Genomic DNA, 19,388 nt, shown 5'->3' on the forward strand with positions numbered 1-19,388 from the left:
ACATTTTCACGTCATTATGTAATAATGCTGCATTTTGTAATATTCTGCAACATTTTGTGATAAAAATCTTGAACGCAATATGACTCATAATCTAATAACTTAAATGTAATAAAAGTTCATAATGTAATACTCAGCTCATAATGTAATAAAATCATGAGCACATAATGTAATAATTGTTTTGCACATAATGTAATAACTTATTACATTATGAGCCTTACTGGCACCATTCATAATGTAATGACACCTCATAATGTAGAAATGGCTCATATTGTGAGAAAACTGCTACATTATCTTAATCCGTTGGTTTTATATAGCGCTTTATCAAACACTTGCTTTATATTGGATACGTTATTCATTCGGTCACCCTGGTGCATAAAAGTTATCAACAGAACTGGTGACAAATGGCAGGCCCGGTGGAGTCCAGCTCTCATTGGGAACAGGTCCACTTAAAGCTGGCTCCACGGACCAAACTTGTGCTCCTTTCAAACAGGGACTGAATGGCACTTAGCAAGGGGCCATCCACCCTATAGTCCTGGAGCACTCCCACAGGATGTCTCGGGGACCCTCTTCATGCTCTTCTGGGGACGCGGTTGTAAGCGTTCTCCAAATCCACAAAACACACGTGGAGTGGTTGGGCGATCCCTTCCAGCACCCCAGTGAGGGTAAAGAGCTGATCTTCCTCGATCTGACGTTCAAAGGTTAAAAAGCCATTCCTTCCACCACCCACCACCCAATAGCCCCAGTTGTTGTCAGCAGCTCCTGAGTTGCCGCCTACCACCCCTGAGACACCGGACGGTTTGCCGGAATCTTTTCAGAGCCGACCGATAGTTCCTCCCAATCACAGGGTGCAGTCCAGCATCCATATAGGGCCCCCAAAAAGGGTGGGTACCCTGAACTGCTGTTTGGCGCATATGTGCAAACAACAGTCAGCACCTATTCACTAGACCGAAGGTGCAGGGACGCAACCGCCTGGGAGAACCCTAACTCTGGATGAACCCCATCACAATCCCCTGGATAAACTCCATGATGATGCCCCTTCTGAAACCTCTGATACCCTGAATGAGCGCCATGATGCTTCATTCAGTGGGAATCATCACCATTTGCTCGATAAACCCGATGACTGCACCCTGGATCAACACCATCATGATCCCCAGGATATACCCCATGATAATTCCCTTACATGTGATGATGGCAATTCTGTTATGCCTAACCTGCCAACAAAATTGCTTCCACACATTATTCAGATGACAATTGACTCTGACATGTCAATGCTTGGCGTATTAAACAGAGTTTCTCACCTTTTTCAAGACCTTTCCTCGAGATTTCTTTTTATTAGGGAATCGTTTGTTGAAAGCCTTAAGCTGCAAAATGACCATGACAATGTTATTAGTATTATGAGGATTTATAAATTAGCTTGGCATGGGAGGAGCTATTTCAGAGAAATAACAAGTGGATGAAAGCCTGGGTTGTCTTGAGGCACAAGTCGCATGGGCGTTTCACAATCAAGGACACTTTTTGGAAGAAATAGAGAAATAAAGAGAGGATTAGGAAAGAAAGACATCATTTAAAGATATGATTTAAATATGGAAGTGTCTGTTGTTCTTTTGCAGACTGATTATCTTTTATGTTACAAAAATACTGGTTGTTTAACAGTAAGACAAGTTTATGTTTGAGGGAAAGTTTTTCTAATGCTACTAGAGAAGTTTTTTCCCCCCCATCAAGTCTCTAATAAATTTCTTGTAAATATATCAAATATTTCCTTTCCCAGGCAATCGTTTATAGACTTCTTTTTTAATTACATAAGCATATTAGGGATAGATCTTTTTGATGTGATGGATTATTTCTCGCTGTTTATAGTTGGTTTAGTTTTGATGGTCATTGTTGTTTTATCGACTACAGGAAAAGACATCAATGCTGCATTAAAGAAATGGAGCTGGAATAAAAAAACATTCCATTCCATATTTGTTTTTGTCTATTGTCTGCTTTCTATCATGTATAATATTTGCATGTGCATGTCTCCTGACATTTCAGTGCACCGGTAATGTTTGTGCCAATAACACCCATTAAGCAGTTTTTTACACACTCTCTTGACCAATGATACATCTTAGTTTTAGAAATTAATTCATATTTATGATTCATGCTGGTATGCTTAAAGTCAGTATTGAATTAATTATTATTTTTCTGATGGTCCTAATGTTCTTTTTTTTTTTTCAAATTTAGACATCCATTTTGGTGGATTATTACACAATGCACCAAATTATTACATTTTCTTCATAAAAAAGTGCAACATCCGCAACTTGTAATAACTGATGCAAAATGTGACAGCTTATTACAAAATGCAGCAAAGTTTATTACATATTGCGATCAAGATTTCTATTACAAAATGTGGCATATTATACAGATTTACGGCGTTATTATATAAGGACGTGAAAATGTATTACATTATTACATAATGCAGAGTTACACGCAGGGATCTATGTTTATATTAGCACCAGCCTGCTTCATTTCAAATCCATGGCATCCAGGCATGTGCAGTTGATCCGTGCACTCATGAATCTATCAACCAATCGGTGAACGTTCAGCCAGTGTAGACAGGCCACCTCATCTGAATAAGGTTTCGTTGTGCATGTGAAGTGGTGCGTCAATAAATGAATAAATAAATAAATAAAAAGCACATATTTAGGTATTTATTTATTTAATTCATTATTTCTGGCATATATTTAGGTATCTATGTATTTATTTATGGCAGGTATGTATTTATTTATTTATTATGTCAGAATTGGTCCTCCATAGCCAGCAGGGGTCTGTCATGCATCAACCATTTATTGAAAGGCCAGTGATGCGTTCCGGTACAGGGAAAATACTATTTTTATGACCCACACATATTTCAGACTAGCGGACACAAAAATAAAACCAACCAACGACAATAGCTGTAAACGTCGTCGTGAGTAAAGCGTGTGCAGTCATGGTATGTAGAGTATGAACGTAGTAGCTAGCCACACGAGCTTGGTTGTAAAAGTTGCGGAAAGCACTTGAAGGTAGCACGATACCTCTCTTTGCCAAACCCCTCATTACGCCTGTGGAGAGCTGATCACTGAGCGCAGCATCAAACTGTTCCCAACGCTACATACGGGGCAGAGACCTGCCGAGTGAAAGCCAGCAGAGCAAAGAAAAGAAAATAGACTTTTTACAGCACGGACTAACGACACTGATTTTTTTAAATTACCATTTTTAAACGAGTGGATACGTGCGTAAACCAGCGAAAGTTTGATAACTCCGGGGAAATGTGTCGGGACAGGACGACACTGTAATCTACGTTATCGTAACCTCGAGGGAGGAATAACAAACGAGCACCGGCTGCAGGCAAATGGAAAGTCGTTGAATGAAGCTACTGAAAGTTTGCTGCTCGGAGGACTGGACGGCGTCCTGACTGAGTTTGTGCACAATGCATGGTGAGTAGCAGCGAGGTCTCCATAGCCCGCCTCTGCTCAACGGAATCCACTTTTTTAGTTCATCTCAGTTAGACATTAAACCGCGTACGTTCTCTCAGTTTTTGCTCTGTGGCCGCAACTATCAACGCAGCAGTAACGTTTACTGTTGTATTTGAAATGTGTGTAAGATTTTTCTTTTTTGAAACTTTGATTTAATCCAGGCTTGTGCTTTATTTGTTAGAAATGATTCAGCAGTGAGCCGCAAGTTTATGTCCGACACAAAATGAAGCGACTGACTGGTAACTAGTCTGGAACTCGATTTAGACCTAGATAGACATTACTGATCACAAGGAAAACTGCATGGTTTCAGTTGTACATAAAATACACTCTTGAAAATCACTAGTAAAAAGAAAAACAGGTGTGTAATACCTATTTTTAAAATAACAATAAATAAATACAATTAATAAAACACAAAAGTACAAGCAAAAAACGTACACGATTTGCATATGTACAAATATACAATAAATAGAAGAAGAAATAAATATACACTATAGGAACGATAAATGAAAATGTACAATAATATGGGTGGAAAAGCACCGACATGGTGAGTGGCCGCTTGAGTTAACTCTACTCTGGCCCTCAAAGTCTAACCATGCGTAAATATTCACTAGTATTTTTTAGTAGGCTTTCTGTGTGAGGTGATACAACTCGTACATAAAACAATGACGTGTGTGTGAAGTTCTACTTTGTTAGTGCTGCTCCACTTACAGGCAGTGCTTTCCAGGAAGCTGCCCCAGGTCATCTATTCCACTGAGTGTGCCCATTTGACTGGGGATAGAATAGAATCGAATTGAATATCATTTATGCAGAACACAAGTTGTACAGGGCAAACAGGATTTTGTTTATTCAGTTTGCTCCGTATAAACAGTAGTAAAAAGAAATGTGTCATTTTATTCTAAGTGAGAATTGAATGGTTAAAAACCATTCAATTCTCACTTATTATTTATATTGCTATTCATATTTATATTAAAAATATAAATATGAATAGCAATATAAATATGACATGTGCACTAGAAAATATGGCTATTGAATACACAGTTATATGTATAGTGTTGTGCTAATTGTCATCTAGTATCGATATAGGTTATGTTTACAGCAGCACATTCAGTGCGTTTACATGCAGAGCTTAATTGAGCTATGCTCAAAATTTGACTTTCTGACTACAGTCTGTCCCAGTTTACATACAACGGAGAAAATCGTATAACTGACGGGAACATGTCAACCTCCTCCACACTAGATGGCGATATGTGTCTTTTCAGCCACGTCATATAATAAACAAGTCGTTCGTGCAGCAGACCAGCATTTCAAACAACAACCAGACGGATAATAGTACAGCTCTTTTAATCTCCTACGTATGGTGCAAGTACGATATGCGCTATCCCTCAGACGGTCCTTCTACCACAGGGGTCGGCGACCTTCAACACTCAAAGGGCCATTTGGGTTCTTTTTCCCACAGAAAAGAAAACAGTGGGAGCCACAAAACCCCTTTGACATCTAAAATGAGGATAACACTGCATATATCGTTTTTACCACTATGCTAGGCCCTGAGTGTGTTGCATTTATGAAATGAAATAACTGCTACAGAGAAAATGAAATTGCATTTATGTAACATAACAGGGATTTATCCATCGCCTGCCGGCGGGTTTCGCATGTCGGCGGTTGTGAGGTATTTTTTGAGTGACAAAAAATTAAATACATTGTTTTTTTGTTTTTTTTACGTTAAAAGGTCATCGTCAATTCAAATTTAGAATTATATTTCAAAAACTAACACACTAAAATAAAAATACCTTTGAATTAAATACTCGATAGCAACAAGTACATGTGCTGCAATGCACTGTGGGAGTTCAGTGTTTTTTGGTTGTTTGATGTTACAACCATGAGTGTGGTTTGGCATTCAGTGTCATTCAGTTGTTGTGTAACTCTGCTTGCTCACCGATGAGTGACTAGTTGCTGCTATTCTGAGGCAGTTAGCGTAAAAAAGTGAACGGCTTTGATTAGTGTCCTTGCCCCGTACTGCTCGCCACAGAGAGACGCAACAGAGGAACGAAAGAGCTGCACGAGGCTCCGGAGCCGCGGGTTGCCGACTCCTGTTCTACCATCTCTGTTTATCGTCTTCTTCTGTGATTGGCTTTCTTTGATGTTTCTGTTCTGGGGTCACACGTCAGTGCAGCAGTTGTGGAGTATGTACACACGCGTTATCAAATTGTAGTCTGATTAAGGCGTATACATGGCGGAGAAAACCGAATTCCAATGGCATTATCTGGATGTCTTAATTGGATAAAGAGAACTCCGATTTTAGTCGGAGTAAGGTGTTTACATGTACTTACGTTGTCTAGAGTCCGATTAAGACAATAATTCAGTTTTTTCATGTGCATGTAAACACAGAGCTCCAAACTGCCCCTAAGTGGTCTCATTTTGCCCCTAAAATTTGAGACAGTGCGAGTAAATTTTTGCATCTGCTCATGCATGTGCGCCTGTCATATTTAACGATTTTCGAAAAATGATTAATAAATATTATTTGTTGTTGACAAACTTCCACACATTAGCCCAGTAGTTGGCGGTAATGCACTGAGTGAACTACAAAAGAAGGAGACTATATGTGAATATGTGTGAGAAGGGGAGGCGGGTCTTAGGGTTATTGCGCAAATCCACAGGTTTCACATCCTGTAAACAATGGTGAAGACTATTATTGCTACTTAGGTTCTCACCAGCAAACCAAAGCCCCTTTCACATCAGCTCGATGTCCCGACCTGGGTTTTTATCGACTTGGTTCAACCCGGCTTTGATGTTAATAGGAATGCCACAACGACCTGGGTTTTTCGCTTTAATGTTTCCTTATCTGTGTGTTACATTCTGATTTTGTCACACGACAGCCTGACAGACTGTATCATTGTAGAAGCTTCAGCTCAAAAACAAATTTTGTACTACTCCCATAAAGACTGATCTCTGAAGGGCGGAGATTTTTGTTCATTTTTTTTTAAAACAAAAAGGTTAATTAATCCTAGTCATGTTTGGGGAAATTGCACCGATTGGGGAATGCATGTAGGACTGTGTTTATATACAGCTTCTATATCGATATCCCACACTTCTTCAACGATCATGGTAATTGGCAATCCGTGAGCTGCATCTGAGGAGGAGAGGAGATTCGGCGGCAGATATCGGGCTCTGTGCGAGAGACAGTGATTTATTTAATATCAGCAGCCTGAAAGCATTAAAAAAAAAATACACCCATGCCGTCCATTGTTTACCTGCAATGTACGTGATGATGTATTAGAGGGAGGAAAAAACAGGCACGCAGTTCTCTCAGCAGGAGCTGCAAATTCTGCTGTTAATACCATTGGCAGTACTCACAACATACAGGGAACACGAAATTTCAGTAAGACCTGGATCCTCACAGTGACACGTTTTTAAATGCGAACAAATATAACGTATCATTACGCTTCTGTGGCACTCAGGTTGCGCACATTGCCTGTGTTTTGTTTTGTTTGCTCAAAACCACCTCATGGATACTGGACAATTATCATCCACTATTTATGTATTCTTTTTTTTAATTTTTACACAATGGGATAGGCTCTCAGTGCCATGGACGATGCGCCATATTTGTTCGCATATAAATATATCTATATAAGAATAAAGCAATATAAGCTTGACCAAATGTGAAGAGAGTGACAATCTGTCAACAGGGTGGCTCATAAGTAGTTTTATTGCCACTAGGGATGTCCCGATTACTTGATTTCACAATTAATTGCGGTATTAAGCACTGCAATTAATTGATCGTAACATTTCCGGAATAGTATAAATACAAATAGTATTCCGGAACCATAGTTAAGGGCAACTCGGACGGAACAAAAACAGAGTTACGCAACACCCATGCAGCGTTTCCAGCGGCGGGTTGCCATTCCTAAATCCTAGCCGCCGCTCCTTCAAATGTCTTGGGTACTCGTGACTACTAAGGTAAACCACAGATAACTATCTTGCTTAGTATCTACTCTTACCACCAGTTACCACCAGTCACTTTGTAAACTTGCTTCAGTGTCTCGACTCGCTGGACGACGCTCGGTTTATCAATAAAGAAGGAGGTTATTGTGGCCCAGACGTTTAACATCACCTGTCCATTTCTGTTTATAATCTCCTCTTTTGAGCGCTGACATTCTCGCTACACACTGGTCTGTTGACAATATGACATGATGATGGTGACAGACGCTACACGTTAAATTATCCAATGTTTCAGCGAGTGGTTTTCTTTTTGCCCAGGTGTATGTGTGTACAAATACAAATATTGGATCATATAATGAGTGATATAATTATATTTTAGCATCGAAAGATAGAAATAGATTAAACTTTAAGACCTTTAAGGAGTGTTCATGTGATTTTACATATGAATAGATTTGTGAAATCAATCAACACACAACAATCGTGATTATCGTAATATCTTGATAAATTCTCTGACAATAATCGTACTTAGGAAAACTGTAATCATGACATCCCTAATTACCACGAATATGTAAATAGAAATCTGATTATTATTTGTTATTTAGGATTTCGTTAATGAAACGGGAGTTGGTTGTCATTACTGCTAATGTTTATTGTAACTATAATAATAAAAATTATGAAGGACTACTGGAAGGATCCAGGTGTCTCTCTGAAATTTGCTGGTAATACTGGCACTACACACTGGTCAAACAAATGTGCCGAGACCCGTGTAATGAAAGTGCAACTTCACTTCCAATTGCATTTAGAAGACAAGAGGCTGGTTTTGACCCAACTTTAACAAAAAACAATTATTGTCTCATATGTTTAGGTTGTGTCAAACGGTTGCACAATAAAAGATGAATTTAAAACATTGTAGTTTCTGCATTTATTATCAAAAGCATTTATCAATAATACAGTGAAACAGTTTTAGGGCATATTCACACCAGGAAAGTCCGATAGCTCACTTGCTTTGGTCCGGACCTTTTAAAGAAAAAAAAAGCTTCGGTACGATTTGTATTAGGGGTGGGGGATATGATGATATTAAATCGTGAAGGATTACAATGTGAAGACGATCTGTCAAACTGCAGAGATCGTGGGATCGTCTAGGGCATATTCTATAAATTGCAGTTCTGTGCTGATGCGCCGACGCACCAGACATATTATGTCGTCAACCTGACCGAAAAATCATAGCGAATTACGGGCAGTGACGCGCTTTCTTACCCACCTCCTTGTTTATGTATGTAGCGGTTGCCGCATGGAGAGTCATGGCTGAAAGCCAAATGGATTTGGTCACAAAAAAAAATCCATTTCCATTATATGGAATTGGTTTGGATTTTCCTCAACTGATGAAGCACAGGCAAATGTTCTGATATTTTTTTTTGTTCAAAATTGTTGCACTAAAAGAGATAATCACAGTCACTTAAGTTTGTGTTTTTGCGTTTCAATAAGCTATTTAGTGTTTTGATAAATAAATCTTGTTTAAATGACTGTCAGTCTTTGATTGAAATGTTACTTTCTGTTACTACTTTTGCAAGAGTGCACTTCATCAGAATGTTGTTGTTTACAACATGCAGACAAAACTGCGACTATTTAAAAAATAAAATCTGTTAAGAAAGGTCCTTTGGACTAAATTGTCTGTTTTTCATTTTTCAATTTAAGATCGTGATAAAATCGAAATCGTGATTTTATTTTTTTAAAAAGTCGTGATATATTTTTGCCATATCGCCCACCCCTAATTTGTATTCACATTGCATTTTTTGACAAGCGGATCAACATTGTAAACAAACCCACGTGTGTCCCGTAGTCACTTAAACACTGGATAAAAATTATTGGCGCGATCTTTGGTGAAGTTTTCTCACTTTAAGCCAACACTGTGTTGGAGTCTGGGTAAAGCCTGCCTCGCACATTCCCTCTGTGATTTGGCTGTAGACGTCGGCATTTTTGCGCGTGAAGCAGCTGATATATGCTCTCCTCCAACCATATATCGAGGAGGCAGTACTCGTCTGTGCCCTACGTTGACTCACAGCTCATTCTTGGTATAAAATAGAAATGACATTCAATGAATGAATGAATGAATGAATGAAACAACTTTTTTGTTCCTGGTATGCCAGTTAGCGATTGATTGCACATTTTTGTTTTTTTCTTGTTTTTGCAGACGGAACTGTCGCTTATTTTTCCTTTGGACACCTGTGGCGAATGGATTATATTAAGTTAATGTTATTAACTTAATATAATTTAAATATTTAAGAGTGGGTTGAATCTGGCAAATTTAAGTTGTTTTCGTTAGATTTGGAATTATTCTGAATTTACATAATGTAAAAAAGGACATTATTTCGCTGAATTAAATGTGGGACACCCTACACATGTTGGGCTTTTGTGTGTTGTATTGGTGGTTTCAAAGGCGGGGTCAGTATTTCTGTAAGATATTAATTACATTAAAAGGTACTGTTGTCCTGAAAAGATCACCCTTTCATGTATGGTGAAATGTTATAAACAAAAGCCTGTTTGATCCAAAAAGGTGAATTAAAATACGTGAATTCATTGATTTTTCATGGCAGCACACTGGCAAGACCATGAGATCGTGTGAGTGTATGACTTCTGTGTTTTTATGTCAAGTTGGTGATGGGCTCCTCTCTGTAGCGTAGTGTTAGTTTAAACCATGGACATCTGCTCATGTTACCTTAAAGCCGAATGGGTGACTTACCGGTAGATTAGGCCAAAAAATGAGATGGAATATTCACGATTATGAAGACGACAATTATGATCATAATGATGATTATGATAATGATCAGATCAAATCAAATCAAACTTTATATATATATAGCACCCTTCATGCAATAACGGAAAATGCAACACAGTGCTTCTCAAATAAAAACATAGAACTACAAGAAACAAATCAAGAACATACACACCCCCCCCACGCCCCCCCCCCCTCCACCCCTCCACACACACACACACACACATTACACAGACACACACACACTCACACCCATATACAGTTAGCACGTTTACATGCACCTCAAAAATTATTTGAGATAACAGGAGAACTTAAGTGCATGTAAACACGTTACTCCGATTAAAATCGGAGTTGTCATTATCCGATTGAGATACCCAGATAATGTGATTGAATTAGACTTTTCAATCGGATAATGCGTGTGCGGATGCTCCACGACCGCTGCGTTGGCATATGACCCCAGAACAAACACGTCCAAGAAAGCTAGTTGCAGAAGAAGAAGAAGAGAAACGGTGGTGTCTGATTGATAGCGTGGATCTTACCTCCACCAGAAGTAGTGCGAACATTACGTACAAGATTAAAAAATTTACTAATATCCGTCTGGTTGTTGTTTGAAATGCCGGTCCGCCGCATGAACGACTCTAGTTTATTATATCGTGTAATAGGTCAACACGGAAATTGGGCCATATTAATGTGGTATTAACCCGCTGAAAAGACACGTATCGCCACCTAGTGTGGAGGAGGAGAACAGTTATTCGATTTTCTTGCGCTGCATGTAAACTGGGACAAGGACTGTAGTCAGAAAGTCGAATTTTGAGCATTGCTCGGTTAAGCTCTGCATGTAAATGCACTGAACGTAAGAGCTGTTGAGACATGGCAGGGCACTGAGGCTTAAGACAAGGAGGACGCTACCTTTAGGGGGGCCCGTCCATGCCACCACGGGGCTCACCCCAACCCGGGGAGAGAGATGGGCCCCACACCTAAGTGTGGGGTGTCCAATCACCTAGGCGAAAAAACAACAACAAAAAAAAAACAATCACCTGGGGGGAAGGGGCCGAAGGGACCCACAGGACGGCGTCCCAAGCATGGCATGCCCCCACGTGGAAAGACTGGAGAATTAAAAGACTAAAACAGTAAGATGTGGTAGGGAAAGAATAAATAAATAAAATGATAAATAAATCAATAAAATAAGTAAATAAAATGAAATAAGCAAGTAAGTAATACCAATATATTATAAAAGTAAATAAGTAAGTACTAAGAAGAGTGGAATAAAAGTATTAAAATGCATGACAAACAGTAGTAAATAAATAAATAATAAAATAAAATAAAATCATGTAAAAGCCTGATTAAAGAGATGAGTCTTGAGCCTCTTTTTAAAAGTATCAACAGGCTCTGTGGCCCTGAGGTTCTCTGGCAGGCTGTTCCACAGTCGGGGGGTATTATAACTGAATACCGCCTCCCCGTGTGTCCTAGATCTAACTTGTGATATTGTTAAAAGGCCTGTGCCGTAGGACCTCAGGGTTCGCGAGGGTTGATACGGTAAAAGCAAGTCAGACAGATAAGAAGGCCCAAGACCATTAAGACATTTAAAAACTACTAAAGGAACCTTAAAATCGATCATGAAATGCACGGTGAGCCAGGTCCTTGTCCGCACACGAGCGGCTGAATTCTGAAGTAATTGTAAATTGTAAATGCTCTTTTTAGGAAGACCAGAGAGCAGAGCATTACAATAATCCAGACGACAGGAGATAAAAGCATGCATCACCACCTCCGTATTAGCCTGAGAAAGAAACAGGTGGACTCTGGCTATATTCTTAAGATGGTAAAAACCTATTTTGTTACATTATTGATGTGCGGAATAAAAGTTAGCTCAGAGTCTAAAATCACGCCCACATTTTTAACAGATTGTGATATCTTAAAATCCTGTAGTTTTGGTAAAAGTTTCTCTCTCTGGCGTTCAGGACCAATGACTAAAACCTCTGTTTTGTCCTGGTTGAGCTATAGGAAATTCTATGCCATCCATGACTTAATATCTAAAATACAGTTTAAAAGGGCATCAGTAGGCCCTGTGTCATCAGGAGACACGGCGATATACAGCTGTGTATTATCAGCATAACTGAAGGTTGATGCCGTGCCTCCTGATGACGTCCCCAAGAGGAAACATGCAGAGATTAAAAAGAGTTGGCCCTAAAATTGACCCTTGGGGCATCCCACACTTAATTTGATGTGTTCTGGATGATTATTTATATATATTATTTATTTTATAATATGAAATAAACAATAATATTTCATATTATATTATATTATTTCAGTTGAACAGGTGTACCTAATAAAGTGGCAAGTAAGTGTATACTATATACCGTAGCTACTGAAAATTGGTAACTTGTGACAGTTATATGTAAGCAATGCTTTCTTATTGCTCCCTCAGATTTAAGTTGTGGTTGTTGTCAGATGGAGAAATGAGAGAATGTTTAAGAGGGGTTCAAATGTTTTCACTGGCCATGAAGTGAATTACTGTTCACTAGTAGAATAAGAAGCTGGCCCGTTGTTCCACTGACACCTGGATAAAGTCAGACACCAGGACCCAGAGCTGTTTGGACTTGTTGAATAAATCTAAGCCCTGTGTATAAATGCTGCCATTATGTTGTGCACATTTGACCTTTACGGACTTGGCCTGGAGTGAGCTGAGATGAAAAATGATGTGACAGATTAATGAAGACTTTTAGTTTGTTTGTTTGTTTCAATCATTTCATTTTAGAAATAGCATAGGAAGAATACAAATGTGTCCTTGTTTTAAGGAAAATAAACAAGTGAAAAAAAGATCTGGAACACTCGATCATTTTAATACAACTTTAAGTAAATTTATTGTGAATAACTTAAAAAACTGCTTAATTTGTCAGTATTTATTGCATAAGTTTCTCCCGGTCTTTAACTTTATAAAACTCATGTCCAGTAGCAATGCACAACATGCCTCCTTTAATTCATTTTTTTAATCTGCTCCTCTTGTCCTGTCAATTTCAATGCAGCTGCTCAGTGTGACCGCAAGTTGAGGCAACTACTCTAATGACATCACATCCAGCGACACAATAGCAATGGCGGCGCCCTATGATTTTGAAATTCCTTTCGCCATTAGTTATTAATTTAAATAATCTTTTTAGTGTGAGAGACTTTCTTTAAATCATTATAACTACGTGTAGTGTTTCATGTCCTCCTTAATGGTGGGTTGGTTAGCATGAAATCTGCCAAAAATCTAAGAAGTAGAAGAACCTGACCAAACATGTCTGCTGTTCGGAAGTATTTTACTCTGGAATATTAAGTCAACCAGACAGAAATCATGCAATCTGAATGTTTGATGAGGTGCTAGTAGATCTTCATTCAACATTACCAACTTGTTTTGCCTCAAAAAAAAGTTAAAGAGTCACTCAGGCAAAGGCTGAACACAAACTTTAAAAGAAGATGTTTTTTTGAGGCAGCATCAGTTCGCAAAAATATTCCAGAGAGGGTTACAGAATGTATAATAGTGGATGAACAGAACATGTTACAATTTGTGTAACTTAAATAGTCTAAATTTAGTTTAAATTTATAGCAATAATATTAGTTAATATCGAGATATAATATATAATTGACGTCATCTGGAGGCGCTAGATTTAAAGCAATGTTAAAGCAGTGTTGCTTTTGGTGGCCATTTTAGATAAATTCTTAGTTTTAGTCTTTTGGACGAAAATGGTTTTAGTTTTAGTCACATTTTTGTCACTTCTACATGTGATAGTCATGTTTTAGTCGACGAAAAGTCAAAGTTTTAGTAAATATACGTAATTTACGTCAGTAAGTTTTGGAATTTGGAATCAAGGTTTATGCCCTAATTCATCATACAAGAGTGTCACACAAAAGTTGTGAAAATAGCAGATCTACGAGATCAACACATTGCAACACATTGTGACCTTGTAGATCGTCTGTTTTCACCAATAATTACAATAATAAAAGAATGGTTTTTAGACATACAAGTTTTCCACCCCAAAGTAAAATACTTTCTAATCTACTAAGGATTATGCATTACACACAGAAAGAAGTGGTAACAGTGGAATCAATGTTCATTACTCCAAAAAAAAAGCCAAGAATAGAAACAATCTTACTTTGGCAATTGTGACTTTATTTTTTAGAATTTGCTAAAGTGAAATAAACATACACATGCCCAAAATATGTGCAGTGGATGAGCAATGCATATACTGAAGTTGACTTTGTCTGCCAGACCAGCTAGCTATTAGCAACTAGCTTAGCTATTGTGCTGTTCATTTAGACATATGGGGAACTGCAACCCGTCTTTAAAAAAGTCAGTTTCATGTCTGTGTGTATGACAAGTGACCGTCTGACCAGCTGCAGGCGTGTTGTGCAGAATGTGCGCTGCATGGTGGTGGGCGTAACTAAACTACGACAGGATGCAAAAGCGTTGATGATACTTTTCAGCTATTTACAGACAGATTACACGCAGAGTAGGCAGAAATGTCATGACAGATCACCCACTAACATTTACGTCTAGTTTTGTCTCCTCAATGAAAACTTACACACGTCTCGTCACGTTTTAGTCGTCGAAGAGCCATGTTTAGCTCATCATCGTCTCGTAATTGTCATGATTAAAAGGGGCGTCAACGAAATAATTTCCTCATCATTGACGAAAACAACACTGTTTTAAAGATCTCCATTCAAAGCATATTCGAATATTAATACTCATATTTGAAGCAGAGTGGAGCAGAGTTACTGCAGCGTTATAGCAGAAACAATGCTGGTACACAGCAGAAACACATGTTGCTGTGCTGCTGTACATGTCAATAACATGTACTTTACATGTAATTGTACTTTTAATTCTGATGGTGGGTAAAACTTAAAACTTCAGTTTCCTCTATTGTCACACTGTAGGAAAGTTTGACAGATGGAAGTTTGCCCTTGGAGATGGCTCATCAAATTTTTCTTTTTTTTTTTCTCTTTTCTGCATTTGTCTGCATAGTTGAATACCACAGATATTTTCTCCAATGATATATAATCGGAAAGAAGGTTCAACCACTGGGAAATGTTTAGTGACTGTTTGTTCTTCCAGTTCATTAGGATTGTTTTGGCGATGGTGAGAGCTACAAGGACAGATTGTGATAGATGGTGAGGAAGACTGATTGTTTCCAGGTCACTAATGAGGCACAAGTTAGGGGTTAATGGGATTCTGCAGTCCAAAATTAAGGCAAGTTTCTGTGTTACTAGTGACCAGAAGTGCTGTACCGGAGAACAGAGCCAGAGAGTATGGAAATAAGAATCTGAATTGTTTTGGGTGCATTGCGTACATTTGTCGGATTGGGAGAAGCCCATTCTATGCATCTTGTATTGAGTTGTGTGTGATCTGTGGAGTATTTTAAACTGGATCAGCTGTAAATTCCATTTTTTTGTCATTTTAAATATATTTTGGCAGATCTGAGTCCAGAAATCAAAGTCTGTAGACAGGGAAAGATCGGCTTACCATTTTGATATTGGTACATTTATTGAATGGGTGCTTGATAGCAGCTTATATATTAAAAAGAGGGTTTTCTTCTTTTTTGGTGTGAGTTTTTTAATGTTGGTGACGAATTGTGGTGGCTGTATGCAGTCCTGGAGCACTGGGATTTTCTTTCTGATGTCTTGGTCACCTGTAGGTATTGGAGGAAGTTTCCATTTCTTATTTCAAACGTATCAAATAAATCTGTGTGATTCATAAGTAAGTTCCCCTGGAAGAGGTGATGGAGGTGGGTTATTCCTTTATGCCTCCAAGTGCTGAGGTGAAGAGGGACTTTGTTATTTACAAAGTCAGGGTTGTGCCAAATCGGGGAGAACCCACAGGGTTCCAGCTGGGATCGGTTTTAGGGAGGGTTCTATTTGAAGGTGGAGGGACACCGGTGCATGATCACTGATTATGATAGGGTGTATACTAGTGTTGATTCTTTGTACAATAGAATTGTTTGACAGAAAATAGTCAATTCTAAAAAAGGTGTGGTGTACTGGGGAAAAGAAAGTGTATTCCCTCTTTGTCGGGTTTTTGATTCTCCAACCATCGCCAAGTCCAAACTCATCCATGTATTCTTTGAGGACCTTATTTGATTTTCTTATGTGTGTCGAGTTATGGGACCGTGGGCTCATCAAATTAGAAGTGAGTGTTACCTGAGCAGTGCAGGTGCCTTCCACCATGTTTTCAGTTTTCAAAGCAAACTGCACGTCGGTGTAGGAGCGGGTGAGTGCTGCTGCCTCTCCAGAAATGAGCTGTATCACTGTGAATTATTTTGTGTTCTTTTTGTAATCATTTTAAATTATTCATTTTAATGACAATACAAATCTGAAACGGTAATACTAGCCATCAGGTTATATTTAGTTTCTGTTTTTACTGTTTTTAATTTACGTGTGGTCCTCAAGAAGATTAGCTGTTGATGTGCAGGAGCTAATGGGGATCCCAATAAACACAATAAATAATAAACACAATAATCGTTACATCCCTATCCACAACCACTTCGCTGGCGTATGACTCTGGAACAAAAACATACAAGAAAGCTGGTCGCAGAAGAAGAAGGTCAATCATCTTATCTGCACCATAAGCAGCACAAACATTACGTACAAGATTAAAAAAGATGTACCATTATCCATCTTGTTGTTTGAAATGCCGGTCGGCTGCATGGACTACTGCAGTTGTTTATTATATTATGTAATAGTATATAATGTACCTAGTGTGGATGAGGAGGACAGGTCCAATTTTCTTTGTTGCATGTAAACTGGGACACACATTCAGAAAGTGAGGTCAGCTGACCACCTGAATATACTAAATGACCAGGTTGTTCCATCAGTGGATTTTTTTCTTCCCTGGTGGCACGGGCACATTCCAAGATTATGATTCCAGGATTCATTGGGCTCAAATTCTGAAAGAGTGGTTCGGGGAGCATGAGACATCATTTTCACACATGTTGTGTGAAATTGACCACCACAGAGTCCAGACCTTAACCCCATCGAGAATCGTTTCGGATGTGCTGGAGAAGGCTTTGCACACTGGTCACGCTCTCACATCATCAGTACAAGATCTTGTGAAAAATGAATGCAACACTGGATGGAAATAAATCTTGTGACCTTGTAAGCTTATCAAAACAATGCTAAAGCAAATATATGCTGTAGTCATGACTGTCCAACAAAATATTAGAGTGTGTGACTTTTTTGGCCAGTGTAGTTTAACATGAAAACACAAGTGTCATACTGTGTTAATTATTGTTGTGATCATGTTGATGTGTGAGTAGCTGTGTTTGGTTAAGTGCGAGCTCAGTAAATAATAACTTAATGTTTGAAGCCAAGGTCACGAGAGACACACATACACACATAGCTCTGTTCTCGGTTCTGGAGCAGTCGAGGCTTGGGGTATGACCACTCCACTTGCCCAGTGAGGGTTGGGATGGCCAGATTAAATAATCAATCTAACTATGACACTGAGCATTAAGTCAGTAGCCTTATCAGAGTGGTCTAGCTGTTTAGTGGGACTTGTGAACCAACAGATGCACTGAGATTAGGTACAATATGCTGGTGGTGAGACCCCTGAATGGAGGGATAAAAGACCGAGCCGTAATCTGATACAGTATGTCCCTCTTGACACCTCAAGATAGCATACATTAAATATAGCCTCATCTGAAAACAGTGCAGTTAAATGAAAGCAGTAAGGGAACTTATTTGAAGATATTTGAATGCATCCCTAAGGGAGTGAAAATCCACGGCAGTTGATTAAAGAAGTCCCCTATTCTCAACACCATGAACATCTAATAGTTCTGTAGCTTATTCTTTCCACTGGGCAGTTGTTGTTGTGACTGGAAGCTCAGATTTGATTGCTTGTCTTCTCCAGTTGCGGCTTACTGCAGACATTCAGTGCGTTTACATTCAGAGCTTAATCGAGCTATGCTTAAAATTCATCTTTCTGAACATGGTCCTTGTCCCAGTTTAGATGCAATGGAAAAAATCGAATAACTGACGAGAATATGTCCTCCTCCTCCACACTAGGTGGCAAAATGGGTCTTTTCAGTGGAATAATACCATGTTAATGTGGCCCACTTTCCAGTTGACCTATTACATCATATAATAAACAAGAGTCGTTCATGCAGGAGACTGGCATTTCAAACAACTACCAGTCAGAAAATTGTACAGCTCTTTTAATCTCCTACGTAATGTGCGTGCTACTTTTGGTGCAGGTAAGATTTGCGTTATCCCTCAGACGGTTCTTCTACTGGCTAGACTTGGGCGGTATCCATATTTTCATACACCGGTATATTCCTGACCAAATGCCGTGGTATGCTGGTATTTACATTTTTGTGTGTGTTTTTTTTTTTTTTTTTTTTTATGTTCTATTGAAGGCTATATTTTATATCTTTTTCACATTCTATAGAAATTAAACTGACAGAATGATATGTTTCTGAAGTCAGTGCCAAGCAATCAAGTATATTAATGTTGGAAATAAAACACACATTAATAAAAATGAGAAAAGTGCAAACGCCAACAAAGTCAGCAGAAAACAATTAACATTGCATGTGAGTTTAAATCACATCTTTGGTAAATCAAAAGAAAATAAATTGCCTAATTCAAGCAACAACAGTTAACTTTTTTCCATCCAAACAGACAAATACCATAGGCTATACAAGTCATGAAATAAAGCTATTTGGGACTGCTAGTAGGCTGTGCCCATTAGAAGAAAATTAGGAATGCACTAAAAGCCCTCATTTTTACATGCAAACTGGTTAGCATCCTTAGCTGAGTGATGGGGGAAAACTCGAAACATCATGCACTGAGATGCAATAGCAACGCTGTGGTGTGACAATATTTTCACCATACCGCCTAAGCCTACTACTGGCTCTGTTTGCCATCTTCTTCTACGACCGGCTTTCTTGGATATTTTTGTTCCGGGGTCACATGGCAGCGCAGCAGCTGTGGAGCATGGGCACATGAGTTATCCTTTTGTAGTCCGATTAAGCGTATACATGCCGGAGAAAACCGAATTCCAATTGCGTTATCTGGGTGTCTTAATTGGATAAAGAGAACTCAGATTGTAGTCAGAGTAACGTGTTTACATGCACGTAAAATGTCCAGCTAGAGTCTGATTAAGGCAATAATTTGTTTTATTCATGTGCATGTAAATGTATGTATGTAAATGACTGATGCCG

General features: G+C 38.7%; 1 protein-coding gene across 2 annotated transcripts in view; it reads left to right on the forward strand.

Moving 5' to 3' along the window:
* Positions 1-2,924: 2,924 nt before the first annotated feature.
* Positions 2,925-19,388, forward strand: part of plxnb1b (plexin b1b) — a 143,469-nt gene continuing 127,005 nt past the window's right edge. The window contains exon 1 of one of the 2 annotated variants that reach the window (XM_047582956.1): positions 2,925-3,452. The gene's annotated coding sequence lies outside the window, so the exon portion shown is untranslated. The remainder of the gene's footprint in view (positions 3,453-19,388) is intronic. The other variant, XM_047582957.1, reaches the window with a different exon arrangement.

Source organism: Mugil cephalus, chromosome 4 (genome assembly GCF_022458985.1).
Source record: "Mugil cephalus isolate CIBA_MC_2020 chromosome 4, CIBA_Mcephalus_1.1, whole genome shotgun sequence".
In the NCBI taxonomy this organism is placed as follows: domain Eukaryota; kingdom Metazoa; phylum Chordata; class Actinopteri; order Mugiliformes; family Mugilidae; genus Mugil; species Mugil cephalus.